Below are 6,675 nucleotides of genomic sequence, written 5' to 3' on the forward strand. Positions count from 1 at the left end.
AATTATATTAAAATTAGGGGAAAGCTTTCTTTTTTTTATTATTAAAAAAACTAAATAACAACAAAAATTAAAAAAAATGTAATAAACAACAATACTTTCTCCCCCTTTGACATTATCAAATAGAAGAGATAAAATAAAATATAAAATAATAACATAATAACGAAACTAAAACATACAATTATAAAAAAAGTTAAACATACAAAACAGATAAAAAAAAAATATACAAAACACATAAACAAAACCCACAAACAAACCTTAACATACTTATACCTCATAATCTTTTTCTGGTTCTGATGATTCAAAAACTAGGTCTGCCCATGAGACTTTTTGCTTTTTATCTTTTTCCCATATTACAAACGGTTTGTTTTTACTCTTTTCCTTTGCAGGAAGAGTTTTTAAGTTGGGGCATTAATGCTTCAAATGTCCGGGTTTCCTACACCCAAAGCAAATTATGTCAGAAGAAAACTTAACATTTTCACTATTTTTATCTTTACTCTGCTTTTGTTGATATTCATGCTTGTGCTTCAATAGACTTTCAAATTTATTTGTTATCAATGCTATCTCCTTGCTTTCATCATCTACTAAGCCATATTCATCCGTGTATTTGGATTTTAGCGCAATAGACTTCTTATCACCTGCATCTAAAAATCTTTGACTCACACTTTGCTCGTATGCAATGAGCGAGCCTATTAGATTATCTATAGAATAAGCATTCAAATCTTTTGATTCACATATAGCCATGACTTTGTCATCAAATTTATCAAGTAAAGAATGTAGAATTTTACTAACCTTTTCAAAGTTTGAAAGTTCTCTACCTAAATCATGCAATGACATCACAATTTGATTAAATCTAGTAAACATGTCTAAGATAGTCTCATATGGTTTCATGCTGAAAAGTTCATAATCACGCATTAGAATATTTAATTTATAATGTTTGACTTCACTAGTATCTTCATATGAAATGCATAATCTATCCCAAATTTCTCTCCCAGTAGTACATGCAGAGATTCTCATGCAATCGTTAGAATTTAATGCACAGAAAAAATAATTCAAACATTTAGCATTTACTTGTGCATTGACTAGTTCTATTCTACTCCATTCAGTAAAAGGAATATTAATTTTGACTCCATCTATCATACGTGAAGGTATAGAATAGCCAGTTTGAATCATATGCCACATTCGATAATCAATTGATTGAAAAAACGTTGACATGCAAATTTTCCAAAAATTAAAAGAAATATTTTCAAATAAAGGTGGTCGTGTAATACAATAGCTTTCCGCAATGTTACGCTTTTCAAAATATGACATGATCGATTTTTTTAAGGTTTTCTAAAACACTATTTTTGAAACCCTTCTCTGATACTAATTGAAAATAACTAGATGCGCCAGGAGGGGGGGGGGGTGAATTGGATGATTAAAAACATCTTTAATGAAAAAATTATCTTTTTATAACTCTATGCCGAAGCAAAATTCATTTACAATTAAAAGATAGATTATCAGTTTCACCCACATAGATAATCTCAATAAAAATAAATGCGAAAATAAAGTGCGAAAATAGTAAAGGAAAGAACACACCGATTTATAGTGGTTTGATCAAACCATGACCTACGTCCACTCCCCGGAGCCACCCTCCGAGTATTACACTAAACCCTTTAGTGATTCTCCTTTAGCCCCCACAGCTAGGCGGATAAGACCTTACAAAATCACTTCCACCTTCCTTGGTGCGGTAGAGGAGCCGGGTCCTTTGACACCAACGAGATGTTCTTCTTCCCAAAACTTCCTTCAAGATGAACCTTGAATCCAATGGTATTGAGGTGCAAGCTCGCCGGAGCAACTGTGTGAACTCTCCTTCACACTCCCTTGAAACCCCTCCAAGGTTGTTCTCCCTCTCTCAAACTTCACCCTTTCCTCTCTCTCTTTTAAGTCCTCTCTTCAAGTTTTCTCCAAAAGAATGAAGACATAATGGCTGCCAAAGACTCTTACAAAGTCTTATGAGAGTGATTAAATAGAGGGCTAAAAAAACCTTAAAAAACTCAATTCGGCCATCAAATAGCGTACCGTACGATCGCAAGATCGTCTAGTACGATGTGTAGAAATTGACCTGTTAGTACTGTATGATGTCCTATTAGTACTGTACGAACAATTTAGTTGAAGTTCGTACTATACGATTTCCCGTACGATGTGCTGTACGAACAGTTCAATAAAAGTGTAGTTCTCCAGGACGAATGATGGGACGGCCAGAATTGTCTCTGTTGATCATATTGTACGATCCAGTTCGTATAGTACGACCAAAATATCAAAATTAAACCGTTTTGATTGAACAATCAGCGGATTAAATTAGGCAATTTTTTAAACATTTTACAGTACGATCATGATCGTACAGTACGATTATAACAACTTTTCAAATTCAAATCTTTGCCTAATTTAATGGACGACGAGCTTTCTAATTATAATAGATCAATCATACAGTACGATTAGTTATATTTAAAAATAATTTTTCCAGGAAAAATAAAATATTTTAATTTATTTATGTTACACCAGATCGTACAATACGATACATATTGTACAGTATGATGAATAGAAAAGTTAAAATATTTTTAATCATTTTTTGCTCCCTCTATGTGTGTGCATGATCAACAAACTAACATACATCATTACAAGACTTGACTCAATAAATGAAAATTACATACTCATTTAATACGACCAATTATATGCAATCTTGAGCCTTGAATCTTCAAAGAACGGTGCATGATGTACCTAATATTAGTCAACATAAAAAGAAATATGCACTACAAATACCAGGAGAAATAAAAGATTAATAAATATTATTTGTTATCATCAAAATCATAAACTCGGAAGCCCAAGTTGCAACACTCTGTTACGTGCTTAATTCTAAGCATGTGTTGATCAAATTGAGCAATGAATTAGACTAAAGTCGGGTCTTCTCCCATCGTTATTATTTCATTTTTAACTGTTATATGAAGCTTACAAAAGTGTCCCCATTTTTTGATGTAAACGTTGAATCTCCCGTTTTACCTATTTGGGTTAGCTTTTCTAACTTGTGCCCCCATTTTTTCTCTTCCCGTATTCTTCATGGATTGGGGACATTTTTTGAAAGATTGCTGAAAACGGTCAATACAATCGATGTCTTTTTCTGTCCGTCTGTTGCTTGTGTCCTTGTGGAAACTGACATTACCAAAAGTTACCCTCACCGTATCTGGCTTGGCCCCGATAAGTTTGGTTATGTCCAATTTATTAAAATGGATGATTTTCCCAAATATTGTGGTCATTGCAAGACAATTGTTCATTTGAATTTGGGATGTGATAATTTACAGCCTAAGCATAATGAGAAGTCTAAGATTATTTCCAATACTCATACCAATCTGGTTGATGGTGGGGATCCTATGGTGATCTCCTTGCATGTTGCGCAAAATCAGTCAGATACTGCTGCTAATGAGGGTGATGGTATTGGACTTGCTAATAGGGGTAGTTATCATCCGATGGCTTATGTTTCTATTTTTTACTCGTCTCCCTCTCCTTTAACTTCTCGCCTGGTTGTTGGATTTATGGAGGATCCTGAACATGTTATTATCCCTACCTCTCCGTTGAATTTGCCTGGAGTGAATTTTTCTGTTAAGCCCTTACCTTCCCCTCCTTTAAATGTTGCTAATGTCACCGGTAGTTCTGCTGCTACTAGGATGGAACCTTCACTAGCTGGTGATAGCTCTGATGCTAACTTGGCTGTGGAATACACTTGTCAGGTTGTGAATGACATAGACTTAGGTGCATGTGATGTTAATGATTATGGTATTAACCTTTCCGTCAGCCATTCTTGTGCGGATGTTGTGGCTATTAAGGTGATAGGTCTGTTGATGTGGGTTCTGGGGATGGTAGCCCTTATGATGAGGATTTGGTTGCTTCTGTTTTGCCAATTTTCTCTCCTATTATGAATCTCTCTTAGAGAAAAGTGGAGTTTGTGGATATTCCTATTTCTGTTATGTCTAATACATATTTGAAAACTCATTTGGCCCGGTCGTCGAATAACTCTATTTTGGTTCAAATTGATTGGTTGGATATGGATGAGTCCCTCTCCACACCTTGTGAGGTTGAAGGAGAAGACTTTGGTGATCATGTAAATGATGAGATGTATAATTTCATGGTGGGGTGTATTGTTGATCAAGCTGTTCTCAATGGTGGAGGCAAAAAACGTAAAAGTAAATCTAAGAAGAAATAACATATATATATAGTATTTCTCTTTTTTAATTTATTAAAAAAAATATTATTCTATATCATATAAATTTATCACAAATTAAACAATAATTTTAAATGTGAGAAACTTTTGTATAATGGAAAATTCTAACTTTCCTCACTTATTTGAATTTGCACGTAAAAATCATCAATTGAAATCATTTTCACCAATGTAAGAACCGCGCTTCAAGATTTCACTTCTTCTTGATTAAATATTTGATTTTCCTGTTTCTTTTTAACTTCACCTTTGATCTTCATGTTTATACTGAGTATTTTCTCTAGTTTTTTCAATATTGACGTAGAAGTTGAAGAGCATAAATTAGATTTCTATCTCTGAATCGCATCTTGAAGTAAGTCTTCTGACCATACTTGTAAGACTTTCAACTGCTTAAAAGTAGTTTTTACATAGTTTCTTTAACCAAATATATTAACTTTACTTGTCAGACATTTATCTAATATCTCAAGAAATAAGTTCCATTATTCTTCAAAACACTTTTAGTTTGTGTGTACATAAATTTTAACAACATAGATAGGAGCAATGGATGGGAGATCATGTTGCAGAAATAAACAATGGAAAATAGAAAATCATACAACTAAACTCAATGAACAATATGCGATTTGCATGATTCAGTGAAGAATTGCTTATATTCATAAGAGGGGATGATTATTTCACTATTGTGAAGAAATAAGATTATAATTATACTCTTACTCTTTATTGCAGCCCTCAAACCTCTATATATAGATTTGGAACAAAAACTATAAAGGAAAACTTAATTAATGCCAAATAAGATCTCATAATCCATACAGTAATCATATCTCCTAATTAAAATAAATAAAATCTTTCATAATCCGGCAACTAGCTTTCTTGACAGGAAAAACATGTTGATACAATTTTCTATTTTTAACATCAATTTCATGTTAAGTTTCCTTAAATTGGGTTAATTTTTAAACTAAGTACTATTTAAAAAGTAATTAGGATTATAACTAATATTTAAAAAAAAAATAAAAATTGGCAAAGTCATCCGCTTGATGGGAAAAATGCTACCTAACGTAAGTCGCCCATCGAATGGGCAACTTATATAATTAAAAAAAAAAGAAACAACTGTCAATCAACATTTTTTTAAAAATATATTTTACAGCTGCACATTATAGGTGGAAAATTTGGTATGGCTTGAGCTGTAATGTTGCAGGGAGTAGTTGATGAGGGCAGTGGAGTAACCTAATGAATTATTTTAGGGCTCTATCAATCACTAAATAATGCTTAGTTTTTTTATATATAAAAATTCCACTTACTATATACAGGTATAAGTGCCGAATCAAATAATATAATGATAAAATAGAGTATCGATCCCACGAGGAATAATTTTTACTTACAAATACTACTACTATCTATTATAATTACAATAATTATCCTATTAATAAAAATTATTTTTGGTGGAGATTGAATCAGTTAAATTAAAATAAAAAAAATTAAATAAAACACTATTTTGATAAAATATTTTGTATTGATAGAATATAAATATAATATGTTTCATAATGATTCTCATTTATATTAATTCTATTCAGAGCATATCCATCACATACCACTCAGTCAAGTGTGAAGAGACAAATAACAGATTAAACCTTCCAACCTCAATATCACTCTAAACTCCCATTGTCTATTGCCCTATATGAAAGTTTTAGAAGAGTAAGTAAAGCATATACTATTAGAACCCACTTATTATAATTTAACTTTCTAAATTTGGTATATGCCAAGTATGATATCATACTTGCATCATACTAATCCAATATACCTGGTTGTGCTTGCTTTCCTATTCCTCGGCTCCACATTACACTTGATATTAACTACACATATGATCGCTATATACATTAAATGAAGATATGATATATTAAAAATATCATTAAATTATAGATGAAGAGAATTCATTAGTATTTTGCATTCTATTTACACAATCAATCAAAAACTAGAGAATATTGCTAGGCATGAAGAACAACTGAAGCAAACTCATTTTTATTAATTACACAAAAGAAAAAAAGTATAAAAGAAAAGATATCACAAGATGAGCTCAATGATCTCTTCTACACTCCTTGAATTTATAGAATTGCTTCCATAAACATTGACCAACACTCTTATGAAGTGGATCTAGTGCTCTTAGAATTCCTTTAGTTGTTACTCCTAAAGAAATTACAATGAAGCACTATAAATACTAAAATTAACTAAGTGAATGAACTTTCTTACTAACTTTACAAATAGACTATTTATAAAAAAATATTTATAATGGGCTCTGGTGCTACGACGCTTGAGTGCTGCCGTGGCACCCATAAAATAAACTAACACTACAGCACTGAAGAATTTCTTCCTCTATGATGCTTGCTAATGTGGACCCTCTATTTAATGAATCGGTACATCAATTTGTCGGCATAAAT

Source organism: Dendrobium catenatum, unplaced genomic scaffold (genome assembly GCF_001605985.2).
Source record: "Dendrobium catenatum unplaced genomic scaffold, ASM160598v2 fragScaff_scaffold_1528, whole genome shotgun sequence".
Lineage (NCBI taxonomy): Eukaryota > Viridiplantae > Streptophyta > Magnoliopsida > Asparagales > Orchidaceae > Dendrobium > Dendrobium catenatum.